The following is a 19,543-nucleotide window of genomic DNA, read 5'->3' as shown; positions in this document are numbered from 1 at the left end:
AATGTCTTCTGGATTTGCTCTTGCCTGGAAAAATTTGTCCGAAGAGAGGAGGAGGGGGTGAGATGATAGCTAGAAGGACTCAGGATAGACTTCTGCTGATGGCCTCCCTGAGCATGCATTGCCCCTTTGTCCATCACAACACTGTTTCCCTTCATGGTGCATGGTGATCAGTAAAGAATTGGGACACAAAGACGTGGCAGATATTTGCCTCTTCTGGATTTTAATTGCAATAACATAAGTTACTTTCTTGAAGAGAATTCCATATGCTGGGAATCTTGCTCAGAAGACTTCCGTTCTATTTTCATTCTCCCAGGAGTGTTTGTGGCTGCTTTCCAGGGTCTCTGTCTGTGGTATAGTACTGTCCCCTGTGGGAATGAGGAGGGAAGCTGCTTCTCACCCACAAACAGCTTTTGTACTTCCAGCTTCTTCTGTATCCCACTCACCCCAAGAGAGAGTAAGTGAATTGAGGCCAGAAAAGTCCTCCGGCTGGAATTGTACAGTGTTGTGTATTCTGTGCAAAGTCCAAACCCAGATCTGATGGTCGGGCTTTACAGTGAGCCATGAAAGTGGAGCCTGTGAGATGCTCCTGGGAGTGCTGGGGCAGAGCCCTGAGGTTGAGAGCTCACTGTGCCGGTAACTTGTCCTGGGTGAGTTCTTTGACCTCTCCAGACACCAGACTGCTTCCCTACAGTGTAGATGGCCCTTCGGGGTGCCTTTCACTTCTGCCTTTCTACTGACAGTCGCTGTCTCTCAATGCTGCCAGTACCCAGGCTCTCGGGTTTGCATAATAAGCAAAGGTGAGGAGTTTTCTTGTTTTTAAAGATTCACCTCAGGTCCTATCACTGAGAGATGCTGTTATCATTCTAAAAATGGCTGCTTTATAGTAAAGAAATGGTGTAAGAAACTTCCTTATACTATTCTCAATGTGCCAGGGCAAGGAAGTCGTCATTTATGGAAGTGGAAGGCTGTAATTAGTTCTACTGAGTTCCTCCAGCTCAACCAAAGATTCCTTTATTATTCTTCAATAGAAACTTGGCATCCAGGGGTCCTGGGAGATGTATTGACCTCACTACTTCTCTGCACTGTTTGTCAAGGGTATCTAGGACAGAAGGAGCTATTTGTCTGCTTAGGCTGCTAGAGTTTGGCCTGCTTGTCTCAAAACTTGGGCTGAGCCACCAGGAAGAGAAAATAAGACTAGCCGCCTAACACTGAAGTGGTAAAGCATTAGAGAAGTAAAAGAAGCTCTGTTAATTCAAACATGTAGATATTGTCAAGATCCAAAAGGGTGAAGGGTGGGGGCTATCTTTTTGTGAAAGCTCTACCACTTTCTAGCTGATTGATTACTGTTTGTTTTTCTAAATATTTTCTGCACATTACAAATGCTTTCAATAAATTTATGGATGAATTTCTTAACTTAAGTACATAAAACACTCAACAGGATATAAGTTATGACATTTAGGGGTGTTGCCTTATTGCTTTAGAACTTTGGGGTTATCGTGTAACACACTGAGTCACGTGACTTGACTGAATGCAGGAAAAAAACCCTCAACTTGGTTTCATTGGCTTAAATATAGCTCGAGGCAACAGACACAAAGTTAAGATGAGGAAGTACTTTATGGTGTAGGAAACAGGAGCCTTTAAAGATAATTCACTGTGATCTGAACTGGTTGCCCAGGCCCTGATAAATAAGTGAAAACAAGAGCAGAAGTACCAGAAAGGAGATGCTTTATTCTTGAGGTGAGAGCAAGGGAGTCTGAAGGGACAGCAGGGAAAGTACTTGGAATATCGACTTGCTTTTGCAGAGGTGGGGCTGTGTATACAAAAGTTATTAAGGCAGAAGAGTGGAAGTTTGGAAGAAGACATTCATCGAAAAGATATTTGTCGAAACTTGCATATCCAGTAAGAAAAACAGTCTTGGGTAAGTTGTAGTAGCTTACTAATACTAATTAAATTTTTCTTTTCGCTGCTGTAAAGTGTCATGTTTGTGGTTCTTACTTCCTGCGGGTGCATATTTAATTACTGAGTATATGTGAAAGCATATGTGTATATGTAAAAGCATGTTTTATTGGTTTCAAAGAGGGTGAGGAAGGGGGCTATACCCTTATATTCACAGAGAAAACATTAACAACCTTGAATAGTGTTTAGTGCCGATAGTTTATGGTCCTGCAGAGACATAGAATATTTTTATAGTAATGCTTTTTGTCATTTTATTACATTAAATATTTTTAACCCAAATTCTGTGTAGGCTCTTAAACAAATAAATAAACAATCACATACTGTTTAATACTATTAGTGAATATCTGTCTTACCATGGCGTGGAAAAGCAACTATAACTGTTTGAATTACTTATTCATTAACCAGTAGGCCATTTGTAAAGCAACCTTAATGTGCCAAAGCCACATTTGTAGAACATTTGTTCAGAGGTGATTATTCACCCCAAAAGGATCTTGTGCCATACACATATCTGCCTTACACAATGAACTTCCTTAGAGATTAAAATGTATTCATGAAAACATTTATTTATCAGTAACCTCGAGAGGAACACAGCTATGATCTAGAATGAGGTGATGTATAAGAGACTTTCTTATTTTATATATGTTATATACCTATAGATACATGTTTTTTTTTTTTTTTTAAAGGCTGCTTTGGATTTTTACTTTCTTTTTTTTTTTTTTTTTTTAAGATTTATTTATTTATTTATGATAGACATAGAGAGAGAGGCAGAGACACAGGAGGAGGGAGAAGCAGGCTCCATGCCGGGAGCCTGATGTGGGACTCGATCCCGGGACTCCAGGATCGCGCCCTGGGCCAAAGGCAGGTGCTAAACCGCTGAGCCACCCAGGGATCCCCTAGATACATGTTTTTTATATATAGACACATAGTCATGAAATATGGAATCGTTATAGCATTTGGAAAACAATTCTTTTTTTTTCAAGTACAAGAAAGAAAAGGTTAAGAAGAGGATGATCACTTTGCTTTGGTCTTACAAATTAATAGAAAGGGTACATTAGCTTGCAATAACAAGGCACTGTGCATGGCTTATAGAATAAAAAATGAATGAGATACTTTGGATAAACATACACACAGTGTATGTAAAAAAAATTACATATAAATAACCGGGTATAATCAGACCAGCATGAGTACTGTCAAATTCTGGGGGATGACCAAAAGAAGAAGCGGCCTGTAATTCTCAGGGACAACACCATTTAGTGGATTGTTAAATTGGGTTTCGAAGAATGAGTGAATTTCAGCACTTAAAATATGATGGGAAAAGGTATTCTTCCAGGTACAGTTGGTGACATCTTGAGCAAAGGTTTGCAGGTCAGTTTTACTTCTCTGTTCAGAATCCTCTATTGCCTTTCCACCTCACCTAGAATGGAACCTAGAGTGCTTATTCTGGTCTGCAAGGGCATACTTGATGTGTGCCCTGCCCTTGGGTTCCTCTTTTTCTTTTTTTTTTTTTTTAAAGATTTTATTTATGTGCTGTGATAGCACTGATGTCTTGCCATGTTATTAATTGTGCACAACTACACAAACATGTGCCTTCAACGCAGGGAGTGTAGACTGTGAATGGCTCAGGAACAAGGACGGTGTCTTATCTTTCTGCACTGTCCCTCTCTCCCCTGCCACCACCCAAAGGCTTGGCCCTGGCTCCTTGAAGGCACTCACTGAATGTTTTCCCACCAAAATGTTCTGTTACATTGAAAGTCCTACCACTAAAAAAAAAAAAAAAAAAAAAAAGTCCTACCACTGTTTGTGGAAGTATTTTTCTTAACTACTGTTGAGTCTGGTGGTAGTTTGGTAGTAGTAGCTCCTTGCTCTATTTGTATACAGGTAGACACCATTATTGTATTTTGTATGGCATGAGTAATAAAATATGCACACTTTCTTTTTTTTAATATTTTTTTTAATTTTTTTTATTTATTTATGATAGTCACAGAGAGAGAGAGAGAGGCAGAGACACAGGCAGGGGAAGAAGCAGGCTCCATGCACCGGGAGCCCGATGTGGGATTCGATCCCGGGTCTCCAGGATCGCGTCCTGGGCCAAAGGCAGGCGCCAAACCGCTGCACCACCCAGGGATCCCCCCCACACTTTCTTTAAAAAAGAAGAAGAAGAAGAAGAAGGCAGAGACATAGGGAGAGGGAGAAACAGGCACCTCGCAGGGAGCCTGATGTGGGACTCGATCCCAGAACCCCGAGATCACGCCCTGAGCCAAAGACAGACGCTCAACTGCTGAGCCACTCAGGAGTCCCTCCTCTTTCTTTCAGATACTTTGTCTTTCATGTTCCTTCCTGTGTCCCCAGTGCCTGGAGTTCTAAGTGCTCAGTAAATGAGTCTAGGATAAATCAGAGAAATTTAAAGGTATCTAATGTGCTAGGACGTAAGATGTGTTTGTGGGATAAGCATGATAGGGAATGCACATGGAGTACCAGTCTGGAATGCAATATAAAGTTTTGGGGTAATTTTTGCATGGAAGGGATATATGTAACTTTGCAGTGTGGAGGATAGACTTGGAGAGCCAGAGAGTGGAGAATGCAACACCATACGAAACATTGTGCCAGCGATTCCTTCACACAATCGACATTTAACTCGTTTTCTCCATGCTAAGCACTGTGTTCAGTTCTGGGGATACAAAGATGACTGAGAAATAGTTCCAATTGTTAGGAGCAGATATGTGAACATCCTGCAGTAGAGGTCTCAATGAATGATGTGATGGGGACTTGAACCAGGGCCTTTTCAGAGGTAGCAGAGACTATTAAATCTCATGACTGTTTCTTGGTGTCAACAGCTCTAAGAGTTCCCAGAGAAAAAAATGAAGCTGTTTAAGGGAACTTCAAAGGGTCTTTTGTCTTAATACAGAAACCCTACAGTGATTTTGAATTACATCTTGCCCAAAAGTTCTTATCAATACATTGATTGGTACACCTCAATAACTGCCTCTACCCAGTGTCTATACTAGGTCAGATTTTAGCTCCAAATGAGTGCATCATTTTGGGGGCATAGTTTGCCAGTCTACAGAATGGAGATGGTATCTTACAGAGTGGCTAATTTAATTAAGTGAGGTAATGTATTAGGAAAGTATTTTATATACCAAACAAGTATATGATGGTATTGTTGAGGATGAGGATGGGTACTCTACCACCCCAGATGAGAGTTTGGGGTAGGTTATATAGAACATGGAAAAATAGAAAAATGAATTTTACCAAATATTCTGTGTTGGGAGGAAAGAAGAGGCAGATATTCTCTTAGCAGTATATTTACAGGGCTTAAAAAACTATGCTAAATGGAAGTTTCTTGGCACCATGGGGAACTGTTTGGACAGCTAGTTCTTTGTGTTCAACCATTCATGTTTTTTTTTTTTTAAGATTTTATTTATTTATTCATGAGAGACACACAGAGAGAGGCAGAGACACAGGCAGGGGAAGAAGCAGGCTCCATGCACCGGGAGCCCGATGTGGGATTCGATCCGGGTCTCCAGGATCGCGTCCTGGGCCAAAGGCAGGCGCCAAACCGCTGCACACCCAGGGATCCCCCCCACACTTTCTTTAAAAAAGAAGAAGAAGAAGAAGAAGGCAGAGACATAGGGAGAGGGAGAAACAGGCACCTCGCAGGGAGCCTGATGTGGGACTCGATCCCAGAACCCCGAGATCACGCCCTGAGCCAAAGACAGACGCTCAACTGCTGAGCACTCAGGAGTCCCTCCTCTTTCTTTCAGATACTTTGTCTTTCATGTTCCTTCCTGTGTCCCCAGTGCCTGGAGTTCTAAGTGCTCAGTAAATGAGTCTAGGATAAATCAGAGAAATTTAAAGGTATCTAATGTGCTAGGACGTAAGATGTGTTTGTGGGATAAGCATGATAGGGAATGCACATGGAGTACCAGTCTGGAATGCAATATAAAGTTTTGGGGTAATTTTTGCATGGAAGGGATATATGTAACTTTGCAGTGTGGAGGATAGACTTGGAGAGCCAGAGAGTGGAGAATGCAACACCATACGAAACATTGTGCCAGCGATTCCTTCACACAATCGACATTTAACTCGTTTTCTCCATGCTAAGCACTGTGTTCAGTTCTGGGGATACAAAGATGACTGAGAAATAGTTCCAATTGTTAGGAGCAGATATGTGAACATCCTGCAGTAGAGGTCTCAATGAATGATGTGATGGGGACTTGAACCAGGGCCTTTTCAGAGGTAGCAGAGACTATTAAATCTCATGACTGTTTCTTGGTGTCAACAGCTCTAAGAGTTCCCAGAGAAAAAAATGAAGCTGTTTAAGGGAACTTCAAAGGGTCTTTTGTCTTAATACAGAAACCCTACAGTGATTTTGAATTACATCTTGCCCAAAAGTTCTTATCAATACATTGATTGGTACACCTCAATAACTGCCTCTACCCAGTGTCTATACTAGGTCAGATTTTAGCTCCAAATGAGTGCATCATTTTGGGGGCATAGTTTGCCAGTCTACAGAATGGAGATGGTATCTTACAGAGTGGCTAATTTAATTAAGTGAGGTAATGTATTAGGAAAGTATTTTATATACCAAACAAGTATATGATGGTATTGTTGAGGATGAGGATGGGTACTCTACCACCCCAGATGAGAGTTTGGGGTAGGTTATATAGAACATGGAAAAATAGAAAAATGAATTTTACCAAATATTCTGTGTTGGGAGGAAAGAAGAGGCAGATATTCTCTTAGCAGTATATTTACAGGGCTTAAAAACTATGCTAAATGGAAGTTTCTTGGCACCATGGGGAACTGTTTGGACAGCTAGTTCTTTGTGTTCAACCATTCATGTTTTTTTTTTTTTAAGATTTTATTTATTTATTCATGAGAGACACACAGAGAGAGGCAGAGACACAGGCAGAGGGAGAAGCAGGCTCCATGCAGCGAGCCCAGTGTCGGACTTGATCCCAGGACCCCAGGATCACACCCACGCCTGCACCAAAGACAGACGCTCAACCCCTGAGCCACCCAGGCGTCCCATTCATGGTCTTTTTTCTAATTTGACAGTTTCAGATCTGTAAGGAGAAGCTGCCTTTCTCGTTCATGTATTTATTCACTGAGTCTCTTTATTCTTCACACACTTCGGTATAATCAAAAGACTGTGGGTTTTAGAACTACCAGCCATGGGTTCAAATACCTTAGTCAAAAGATTCCTTTTCTGTAAATGGCGTTAATTCCTAATCTGTAAGTAGTGATGATTAATTGACATGTGTACAAGGATCCTGGTTTTATATTTGGTGGGATTTAGGTGGTCAAGAAATGTTCCCTCCTCTCTCTCTCGCTCTCTTTTTATTTTATAGTGGTAAAATACATGTACCATAGAATGTACCATTTTAACCATTTTTAAGCATAGAAATCAGTTAATTGTATTCATGATGTTGTGCAATTGTCACCACTATGTCAAAAACTTTTCATCATCCCAGATACTCTATATCCCATTAAGCATTAACTCCCCATTCTTTCCTCCTAGGCCACAATAACTTTTAATTTCCTTTCTGTCTTTATGAATTTGCCTCTTGTATATTTATATAAGTGGACTTATATAACATAAGAGCTTCTTTGTCTGGCTTCCTTCACTTAGCATAATGTTTTTGAGGTTTATCCATATTGTAGCACGTGTCAGAATTTCTTTCCTTTTTATGGATAAATATTACTGCATTCTATGGGTATAGCACATTTTACTTGTCCATTCATCTGTGGAAGGATTTGTTCCCATCTTCCAGCTATTATGAATAATGCTGCTGTAAACACAAGGCTACAAATAGTATGTTTGAATCCCAGTTTTCAGTTCTTTGGGGTATATGCCCAGAATTGAAATTGCTGAGCCATATGGAAACTCTATGTTTAACTTTTTGAAGGACCACCAGACTGTTTCCCCACTTTGTTTTTCATTTTATTCTGCATCATTCATACATGTCTCCTTTAAGATCTAGAACTACTAGAGCTCAAGATAGAAAGAAATAGAGTTTTATTGAGTATTTGATGATCTCAGTGATTTTTCTCTCTTTCTAAACAGTGTGAATCTCTTCAAACTCTCCCATCCATAGATTTTCTTCTTTCTCTCTTGCTCTTCTTCCTCAAATCTCTTCCCCTTCTCTCTCTCTTTTTTTTTCTTTTAAGATTTTATATATTTATTCATGAGTGAGAGAGAGAGAGGCAGAGACATAGGCAGAGGGAGAAGCAGGCTCCCTGCAGGGAGCCTGATGCAGGACTGGATCTCAGGACCCCAGCATCACTACCTGAGCCAAAGGCAGATGCTCAACCACTGACCCACCCAGGTGCCCGTATGTTTTCTTTTCCTCACCAGCTTTTTCCCTCTCCCCTCTTATTCTGTCGTCACCCCTCATCTTTTCTAAAGGGAGAAAATCTGTCAGGAACTGGTCATTCTCTGTCTCCCAGCTGCACTTGGACCTGGAGTTATTGTCCTTCTAGTGGAATGTGTTTTAGAGGAGGAATGAGATCAAGAGGCTAGATCACAATGATGCATACTGAACTTCTTTAAGCCAGACTTTCAGAACGATTGACATCTGTAATAAATAATGGCAAGTATTTGGGAAAAGTTGGTTGGAAAATAAGAAAATAGCACAAGAGAGAAACTGTTTTCAGCGTTGCCAGCTCAGCACACTGTTAGCAACAGCTTGGAGGAAATCAAAAAAGAATTTTTCACAGATGAATCAGCCAGAAATAAACCCCTGACTGCCAAATTAGATGTGATTTCTTAGTCAAAGGGATTGCTTTTCATTCCCCATAATCCTGATTGGCCTGGTCAGTAATCGAAAGTCAGTATTCAGTGTGATTTTACTTACATCTCAGACCGTTATAAAGGTCTTCATTCATTTTATATCTGATGGGATGCTAGTGGGAAATAAAGGATGTATCCATGCATTTTAGGAGAGCATAGTGTACACACACCAAGTAGCTAAAATTACAACAAGGCTACACATGACTTTAGTCAGTAGCGATGAGCAATGATAATAGTCCTAAGGAGGTGAGCTGCAGCCAGAATTTTTACCTTCATTTTAATGATTTATTAACACATAGACCAGTAGAGAGGTGCGGGGAAGAATATGGCAGGTAAGCAGATGATGGGCATAGATAATGCAGCTGTGGGGAAGGGGGATAGATGTTGCTTAGAAAGTACCCCACAGCTCTGCCTGGTATGAGTGATTCTGTGGACGTAATTATAGTGGAAAGGAAAGAAAAAAGGAGAATTGCGATCCAGACTTTCCATGACTAACCCCAGGATGACTACATCAGCGACTCAACATGTCTACAGGGTTTCTGAGACTTTCAAAGAAAAGGAAGTAACATTTACCAAGAACACACTTTGTGCTGGTAAATGCTAAAATGCTTTCCCTTCTGTTAGTCCTTGAGCCTATGAGGGAGTTTCGTTATGCCCATATTTAAGGATAAAGAATCTAACCCACAGGTGAGGAAATTTGCCTTTGCTAATAAGAGATAGAGTCCAGGTTGCTGCTCTTCCTCAGTAAACCAGGCTTATTCTATTATCTAATTTGGTGCTATCCAAAAATACAAAATATGAGCGACATCTCATGTATAATTTAAATTTTTCTAGTAGCCGCATACACAAAGAAACGGGTGAAATTAATTTTAATATTATATTTTATTTAATTCCACATGCCAAGCTGTTGTCATGTCCAAACTATATACATATTATGTAACATATTAAAACTATTGAGATACTTTACGTTTTTCTGAGCTAAATCTTTGAAATCCCAACTCCATTTTACATTTACAGCACATCTTGGTTTGAGCTAGCCACATTCCAAATTGCTGTGTGGCTACTAAATTTGCATAGGTCCAAGAAAGGTATCTAGACTTATCCTAAAAAATTGAGGGGAGAGGCTCTGCCTTGAAGTCATTGGGAGGAAATAAGATGGGGCAGGAGAGTAGCTTCTTTTAAGATGGAAAACTATAGAAGAAACGTACCATACATGAAAGACAGGACTGCTCTTTAAAAGCAAGTGAAGAGGGCAGCCCCAGTGGCTCAGTGGTTTATCACCGCCTTCAGCCAAGGGCGTGATCCTGGAGACCTGGGATCAAGTCCTGTGTCAGGCTACTTGCATGGAGCCTGCTTCTGCCTGTCTGTCTGTCTCTCTCATGAATAAATAAAATCTTTAAAAAATAATAAAAAAATAAAAGCAAGTGAAGATATAACATTCAGACTCGTTGAGTCACTCTGTTGTACACCTGAAACTAAAGTAAACACCGTGTGTCAACTGTGCTTAAATTAAAAATGAAAATTACGAAAGTAAAGATGGAGACCCAGCTGGCTTAGTCAGTGGAGCCTCCAACTCTTGATCTCTGGGTTGTAAGTTCAGGTCCCCCACAGTGGATATAGAAATTACATAAAAATAAAATCTGAAAGAAAGAAAGACGTTACCGTGTCGTGTAAGGCATATTACTGACCAAAGGGCCATTTATGAAGAGCAGTAAAGTCATACCAGTCATTATCACCACCGCCAGTAATGACCACAGGAAAACTGTGGCATTAAGTGCTAGATGCTGAACCATACTTAGTTGGAGGAATGACATGTCTTGGCAAATCTACTAACCATTAAGAATGGAACCACAGCTTTTAATGTACATGAGCAGGGTGTTGACAAAAGAGTCAGTTCTTCCAAACGCTTAATGCCTTTTTCAGATGGGAGCTATAATGTCTGCTTGAGGAAACAACCATGAACAAACTACCTTATATGGAAATTTCCACAGACTTCAGCTCTACCCAGAGCAAGATAAATGATAGTTTCAGCCTTCTATTGCAGCAAAACAGGAATTATTTTAAAATGTTCTTGGAATTTCCCTTTCATCCTCTTCCTGTGATTGTGCCGCCTACTTTGTTGTCTTTGTCCCACTCAACTTGTCATTTCTGTCTTTGAGTCTTTTTGCATTATACGTTTTTCTCTTTTTTTCTTTTCTTTTTTTTTTTTTTTTTGGTAGTCAGCTGTGTAGTAGGGTCTTGCTCTCTGGTCTTACTTGTGGGACTTTAATTCCATTTCTCCACCTAAAAAATAAAAAGGATGAATTAGAATCTTTCAGTCATTCAGGTCCCCCACTTTGCAGCTTGGAGCCTCATTTTTACATAAACATTGCTGTGCTACCATCCCCAGAACTCTTTCCGTCTTGCAAAACTGAAACTCTTAACTTCACATTCCCCTCTGCCCCCAGCCCCAGGCACCCACCATTTTACCTTCTGTCCGTATGGATTTGGCGATTTCAGATACCACCTCATATGAAGTTTAATCTTACGGTATTCGTCTTTTTGCGACTGGCTTATTTCACCTAGGGTAATGTCCTTAAGGCTCATTCATATTGTAGGTCTCAGAATTGCCTTCCTTTTTAAGGCTGAATAATATTCCATCATGTATATTTATCACATTTTGTTTATGCATTTGTCAGCAGACATTTGTGCCGCTTCCACCTTTTGGCTGTGATGAACAACACTGCTGTGAACATGGGTGTATAGAGATATCTCTTGGAGTCCCTATTTTGAATTCTTATAGATATCCCCAGAAGTAGAATTGCTGGGTCACATGGTAATTCTATTTTTTATTTTTCGGGCATGGCCATACTGCTTTCCATACTGACTATAACCATTTTATATTCCCACCAACAGTGCACCTATCAAACATCTTTTCATGTACTGACTAGTTATTTGTATTCCTTCTTTGGAAAAAGTCTATTCAAGTCTTCTGCCCATTTTTAAATATGGTTGGGTTTTTTATTGTGGTTGAATTGTATGAGTTCTTTATAGAATCTAGATATTAACTCCTTATCAAATACATAATGTGCAAATATTTTCTCCCGTCCCATGATTTGTTTTTTAACTCTTTTGATGCACAGAAGTTTTTAATGTTGATGTGTAGTCCTGGTTCTCTGTTTTTACTTTTGTTGCCTCTTCCTTTGGTGTTCTATTCAAGAAACTGTTGCCAAATTCAATGTCATGAATTTTCCCATGTGTTTTCTTTTCATAGTTTTATTTGCTCCATTTGGAGTTAATTTCTGTGTATAGTGTGAGTTAAGAGTTCAACTCCATTCTTTTGCATGTGGATATAAATTTACCCATTTTGGGATGCCTAGGTGGTTCACGTAGTTGAACATCTGACTCTTGGTTTGGCTCATGATCTCAGGGTCCTGAGATTGATCCCCACTTGAGAATCTTTCCCTCTCCCTCCCCCAACTGCTAATCCTACCCCCTCCCCTGCACACGTGTGTGCATGCACACATGCTCTCTTTCTCAAAAGCTTTAAAAAATTAATTAAAATAAAAAATAAATTTTCCCATTTGAAAAGACTCTCCTTTTGCCGTTGAATGGTCTTGACACCCTTGTCTAAAATCATTTGACCGTATTTGTGAGGGTTTATTTCTAGGCTCTCCGTTCTGTTCCACTGGTCTGTGTATCTGTGCCATTATCACACTATTTTGATACTGGAACTTGTAGTAAGTTTTGAAATCTGGAAGTGTGAGACCAGTTTGTTTCTTTCAAGATTGGTTTGGCTTTTTGAGGTCTCTTGGAATTTCATACAATTTTAGAATGGATTTTTCTATTTCTGCATAAAACAATTGAGATTTTAATAAGGATTAAAACCTCACTTTTGAATTCTGTAAAGCAAGGGTGATACTTTTGCCCAGTGATTTCATTCAAGGCAGAAGTTTCTACCTATAGAAATGTCAAATAGGCCTGGAGGTTTGGGGATGGCTTTAGGCATCCGTGGGTGGTAGGAGGCACATGCTGGAGCAAGGTTAGGAATAAGGAATGATTTCCTGGCATGTACTTGCAGTGGTGCCTTAAAATATACTTAAGGAGGGATGCCTGGTTTGCTCAGCAGTTAAGCGTCTGCATTCAGCTCAGAGCATGATCCTGGAGTCCCGGGATCAACCCCCACATTGAGCTCCCTGCATGGAGCCTGCTTCTCCCTTTGCCTGTGCCTCTGCATCTCTCTCCGTGTCTCTCATGAATAAATAAATAAAATATTTAAAAAATACATATCCTTAACGAGTTGTGTAGGGTATCTTCGCCCTCTGCTGCAAACATACTAAGAACTAATACTCTTTTGATTTTCCTGTGATCCACTAGTTAGTATATTGAGGTCCCACCATTCAGTGACCAACGTTGCTGTAGTGCTCTATTATCTTTTCCAGTTTGTTTTTAATTAATACCCTATTTAATTCTTAATAAAAATGTTGTGAGGGAAGCAAGCATATGCTGTCTTTAATTTATAAGCAAGGAAAGTGAAGGCTTTGCAGAAAACTTGCTGGTGACCATGTAATAGCTAGAACAACAGAAAAGCCAGAGGGAGGCCTCAGGAGTCTGCTGCAGCCTTCTTTCTGTGGGGCAGTTGGACACCATAGGCACAGGGGGTGGAGTTGGGGAATGTGATCACTCCTTGCAGTGATGGCTTTATGGAAGCCATCTAGTGTAACCCACTGGCTTCTTTGGCTGTCCCCTGCTTGTCCTCATGGGCACACAAAAGAGTGCACTGAGTTGGAGGAACAGTAGTTGGGTAAGGGGATTCATGGCAGGAAGGGGATACACAATTGGAAGAAAAAAAATGGCTAGAAATGAGGCCAGACAGGTAAGTACGTTGTAAAGTATTATGTTGCTAGAAGGTAAGGGAGAGATAGTAAAGTGTCCCCCAAACTGAAAAGGCACTCTGAGGTCAGAAGAGGAAGCAGGTGACTCTATACAGTTAACAGAGTTTTATTCAGGGTAATTTACTGATGGCAATATTTTCCATAAAGTCCAGAACTTAGTCTACAGATTTTATAGAGCAAGAGAATATGCAGAAGGGCACTGTAGTGAGATCAGAGGGTTTGCACACACCTCCGAGGACTTGCATGCACCTGATGGACAGCTAACCTTTGCTTAGATCTTGGTGCCATCACCTGTGCATCAGGAATGGGGAAGACTGATACCTCTAACATAGGCCCAAACCAGCCTCCCTCCCCCATCTGGGCCTTGGCAGGCATTTCTAAGGTATGTATGTTAATCTCCAAGGGACCTGGAACATACAGCCCCCAAAAGGTCATCAATTGAACATGAACTGATGTCAGAGATGGCGTAAGTATTGTCAGTACTCCTACATATGTCTCATATGTTATGCCAAGGTCTTTGAACCATATTTCATATAAAATAGACATCCATTGAAATATTTTAAACAAGGGAGGCTGGGTGGCTCTGGTTGAACGTCTGCCTTCAGCTCAGGTCATGATCCTGGGGTCCTCGGATCGAGTTCTGCATAGGGCTCCCTGCAGGGAGTCTGCTTCTCTCTCTGCCTATGTCTCTGCCTCTCTGTGTGTCTCTCATGAATAAATAAATAAAATCTTTAAAAAAAAAGAAATATTTTAGACAGACATAGCATGATCAGAATTGCATTAAAGAAATCTTTGCAGGGAGGAAACGGAGAAATATTGGTGATAATGTTGATATGTATTCTGTATTTTAACATTTATTATATGCCACTCGTCAACCTTAAAATAGTTATTTCCCTAGCAAAATGTATTTATTCAGGAATAGCAGAGAAGTTGCAGTTCGGGACAGCAAACTCTGGCAAACCACAGGCAGGTCCAAAGGGGACAACATGAAGGTCACTTTTATTAGGTGTTATCACGAAATTGGGGAAGATTGTTGTAAACAAAAGTTCACTGGAGAAGAACAAGAGCTAAGGCTATGGAGGTTTCTGGAGCAGGAAGAGATTGTACCTCTTTTTCTTAAAAGTGAGAGAAAATTCCTGTGGGAACAGGGCCCTTTCTTGTCAAGATAAGAATTATCTTCCTTCTTCCTGCTGGCTCTGCTGGCTGTGGCAAGTGGTGCATTGGTGAGAATTCCCCTTTCAGGGCTTCCTGACTATGTTTTCAGTGAGGTTTCTGTTACTCCTTCTCCTACACTTGACCTCCATTAGCCCATGTGATTTTCATAGGAGCTGTGTGAGGTATGTTATAACCATCCCCTTTTTAGAAATAAGGGGAAAATAGCTAGTAAGTAAGTACAAAAGCTGGGATCTGAGTTCAAGTCTGGTTGACTCTGAACCCAGCCTCTTATGGAAGGGAGATAGAGGATGGGGGCCTCAGTTGGGTATGCAGTATGGTGTAGGGAGGGTGTGAGGTACATAAACATCAATGAAGAGAGAAATGGAGATGACATTTCATACATTAAATCAACTGGTTTTGGTGACTGGGTTAGTGAGAAAGAAGTTGCTAAGAATGACTTCAAGATTTTAGCTTGGCAGCCTTTGATCAAGATAAAGGACATGGTAGGCATTGCTGTGCAATATTCAGCTTCCCCACTCCCCCGACTGGTGACAGAAGTTAAGGAAGCATGCCAGTTGACTGATACCATTACTGTATAAGTAGTGCTTGTATGCAATTAATTTTACACAGGACATGTTTCTATCTAGTTAAGATTCACTGTGATACAGTTTTTAGGTTTATTTCTCTCTAACCTAAATATTCAGAAAAGAGATGTTGATGTCTCATAAAATTTGCTATTAATGGTACCAAATTATAAAGTACTAAATTAAGTGAGACTTAATACTATGGACAGAGTTTCTTTTTACTCTGTTCTTTCTGCTTATTCTGGGTTTTCAAGTGTGTGTCTAGATCTTCATTTACCTATTAAAGGAATTGCCTCTGAAAGTTAGCCCTTTGTATCTGTTTTTGTTAATCTTGACTGTTTAACCTTACTGTCTCTAATGCATATTATGTTGATGCTTTTCTTTTAAACAGTTTATATCCAATAACTCTCATTATTATAATACTTTCTTCTTCTGAGTGTGCTTCCTAGCAAAATGTGTTTTTGTTTTTTGTTTTTTAAGATTTTATTTACTTATGAGAGACAGAGAGAGAGAGAGAGAGAGGCTGAGACATAGGCAGAGGGAGAAGCAGGCTCCATGCAGGGAGCCTGACGTGGGACTCGATCCCAGAACTCCAGGATCACACCCTGGGCCGAAGGCAGGGCTAAACCAATGAGCCACCCAGGCTGCCCTGTTTTTTGTTTTTTTTTTTTAATCTTTATTTTTCCAGCTTATTGAGCTATAAATGCCACATAACATGTGTAACTTTGAGGAATATGATGTGATGATTTAAGACATGTCTACATTGAGAAACATTTACCATGATAAGGTTAGTTAACACAACCAACACCTTACACAATCACCATTTCATTGACATCAACGAAATGTATTTTTTAATTGTGATAGTCATCATGCTGTGCATTACATCCCCAAAACTTACTCATCTTATACCTAGTAGTTTACACCCTTTGATGAACACCTCTCCATTTCTTCCACCCCGCAGCCCTTGGCAAGCACCATCCTACTCTCAGTTTCTGTGAGTTCAGTGTTTTTAGATTCCACATATAAGTGAGATTGTACAGTATTTGGTTTTCTCTAATTTATTTTATTTAGCATAATACTCTCAAGGTCCATCATTGTGTTGCAAATGTCAGGATTTCCTTCTTTTTTAGGCTGAATAATATTCCATTGCATATGTATGCATGCATACATAGACCACATTTTCTTTATCCATTTGCGTCAATCAATCAGTGGACACTTGTTGACACTTGTTTCCATGTGTCAACTACTGTGAATAATGCTGCAGTGAAGGAGGGAATGCAGATACCTTTTTGAGGCAGTGATTTCATTTCCTTCAAATATATACCCAGAAGTGGGATTGCTGGATCATATGGTAGTTCTATTTTCAATTTTTTGAGGAACTTCCATACTGTTTTCCACAGTGGCTGCACCAGTTCCCACCAACAATGCACGAGGGTTTCCTTTTCTCCACATTTTTGTGGACACTTAACTCTTATCTTTTTTTTTTTTTAATTTTTATTATTATTTATGATAGTCACAGAGAGAGAGAGAGCAGAGACACAGGCAGAGGGAGAAGCAGGCTCCATGCACCGGGAGCCCGATGTGGGATTCGATCCCGGGTCTCCAGGATCGCGCCCTGGGCCAAAGGCAGGCGCCAAACCGCTGCGCCACCCAGGGATCCCAACTCTTATCTTTTTGATAATAGCTATTCTAACAGCTATGAGGTGGTATTTCCTTGTGATTTTGATCTGCATTTCCCTGATGATTAGTGATATTGAGCACTTTTTCATGAATTCCTTGGCCATTTTTATATCTTTGGATAATCTTTGCAAGGCCTCTGCCTATGTTTTAGTCAGGTTGTTTGTGTTTTGGTCATTGAATTATATGAGTTCCTTATATATTTTGGATATTAGCTCCTGTTAGATACATGGTTTGGAAATATTTTCTTCCATTCTTAGGTTGCCTTTTCATTTTGTTGATTGCTTTTTATGCTATGCAGAGGCCTTTTAGTTTTGATGTAATCCCACTTACTGATTTTTGCTTTTGTTGGTTGTGCTGTTGGTGTCTTACTCAAGAAATCCCTATTAAGACTGATGTCAAATTGCTTTTCTACGTTTTCTTCAGGAGTTTTACAGTTTCAGGTCTTACGTGTAAGTTCTTAGTCCATTTCAAATTAATTTTTGTGAGTGGGTAAGATAGGGGTCCAGGGTAATCCTTTTTACCAGGATCATGTTTTATGTCTACTATTTTATTATTTAGAAGTGGTAAGATGCTTTTAATGATGGTTATATATCAAATGATGGCTGCTCAGGCTTTTACTAGGGATTACATTCATGTGATATTGTACCTGAGAATTAACAATGCCCCTTTTTAGGGATGCCTTGGTGGCTCAGCAGGTGGGCATCTGCCTTCAGCTCAGAGTGTGATCCTGCGTCCTGGGATCCAGTCCCACATCAGGCTCCTTGCATGGGGGGGCCTGCATCTCCCTCTCCCTATGTCTCTGCCTCTCTCTCTCTCTCTCTCTGTGTCTCTCATGAATGGATAAATAAACTCTTAAAAAAAAAAAAAAGCAATGCCCCTTTTTAAACTTACTTTCATTTTCTGAAAATTGTATGCATGTAGTATCTTTAGGAGCCACATGATGGCAGAAAGTGCTTTGAAATTTAGGGACTTACAAACATGTACTAAGAGAGTGTCTGCTCTGTATCTTCATCTGTTTTTTTATTTTTTTTAAAAAAAGAAGAGATACAGAATTTAGTAGAAGAAGCCTTCAAATATCTATCACATCTAAAGAAAGAAAGTATTACAAATGTAGTTGAAATCTCTTGGTACACTTTCCTATTCTGGTTATCCCCCACCCCTACTTTTCCTCCATGAGGAAACCATTTTCCTAAATTTGTATTACTTCTCTATATATCTTTATACTTTTATTACACACTTATGTATTCTTAATAGTACATGATATTATTTCTTTTGTTTTGGATTTTATATAGTGTATACTATTTGTGTTACGACGAAACCTAGGGTTTTCACTTAATATGATTGTTTAGATTTATTCATGTGGATTTATTTAACTTTAGTTAATGACTTTTCTTTTGTAGCTACATAGTGTTCCATTGAAGAAAGCACAACTTTTGACATCTTTTTTCTTAAGGATACGCATTTAGAGACAGTATAGTAGAGTGATTATAGACTGGAGAGCTGGGGACCTGGTATCCCCTTTCAGATCCCATTGCTGTCACTAAGTACAGAGCTTGGTTTCTACTTCTGCAAAATAGGGATAGCACTTGTCTCACAGGGTGTTCTGACCATTAAATGAGATAATATGCAGAGCATTAACACCATAACTATTATTATTATCATCACTACAACAAGATGACAGTAATGTAGAACTAGCATTATTTTGTGCCATTGATTAAATTCTGTTGAAACTGGAAGTCATCCTGAGAGAAGGGGGGAGAATAGTGAAAATGAGGATTTATAGACAGCTGAGGTGGCTTCTTTCAGATGACTTCTGCTTTCTTTAAAGTAGGGGAGGTTATCCACAAGAGTGATGGGAAAGAGAGTGGGTGGATGATTTGAGAGTGCTGAAAGTTCAAAGTGGTCTTATTTGGGGCATCATCTGGCCTGGGTGCTTGCAAAAGAATTTCCTGTTTAGGTGTATATGCTTTTATTGTTTGTTTTGTTTTTTCTCAGCAACCTTTTCACCTGACAGATCATGAAGGCTCTACCTCCACTCTGGAGTCTTCTCTTCCCTCCTCCCATGGGTATATCTTGCTGCCTACAACTGTATTCCACAGCTGGATATCTCCAGGCCTGTAACCCTCTCCATCCACCCTGAATCCAAACCATTTATGGCCTTTTATCACATATCATATAAATTTCCTAGCCTGGCATTGACAGATCTTCAAAATATGGCCCTGCCTTGATGCCTGATCTTTTGCATTCCTCTGTTCCCACTGTGTTTCCACAAAATGAGGCTATTCTTTTGTGGGACAGGTTTCCACCTTTCTATGCCTTTGTTCTTTTTTTTTTTTCCTCTACCTAGAATAATATTCTCTTCTCCTCTCTCCCCGTGCCCTTCTTTTGAAATTGAACATATCCTTTACTATATTTTGTGTGATGGAGCTATTTAAACATCCCTCAAATGTGACATCCTCAGATACCTCATTACAAAAGCACCCAGTAAATCTAGGAATCCT

At 39.9% G+C, this 19,543-nt stretch overlaps 1 protein-coding gene across 3 annotated transcripts in view; it reads left to right on the top strand.

Annotated features, from left to right (window-relative positions):
* The window catches only part of LIMS1 (LIM zinc finger domain containing 1), a 148,522-nt gene that overhangs the window by 52,782 nt on the left and 76,197 nt on the right, over positions 1-19,543 (top strand). The window contains exon 1 of one of the 3 annotated variants that reach the window (XM_041754662.1): positions 1,611-1,918. The exons of the other annotated variants lie outside the window; for them this stretch is intronic. The gene's annotated coding sequence lies outside the window, so the exon portion shown is untranslated. Of the gene's footprint in view, positions 1-1,610; positions 1,919-19,543 lie in introns of those variants that run through there. 3 annotated transcript variants of the gene reach the window in all.

The sequence above is a fragment of the Vulpes lagopus genome, chromosome 5 (genome assembly GCF_018345385.1).
Source record: "Vulpes lagopus strain Blue_001 chromosome 5, ASM1834538v1, whole genome shotgun sequence".
Taxonomy (NCBI): domain Eukaryota; kingdom Metazoa; phylum Chordata; class Mammalia; order Carnivora; family Canidae; genus Vulpes; species Vulpes lagopus.
This window is presented reverse-complemented; position numbering and strand designations above follow the sequence as displayed.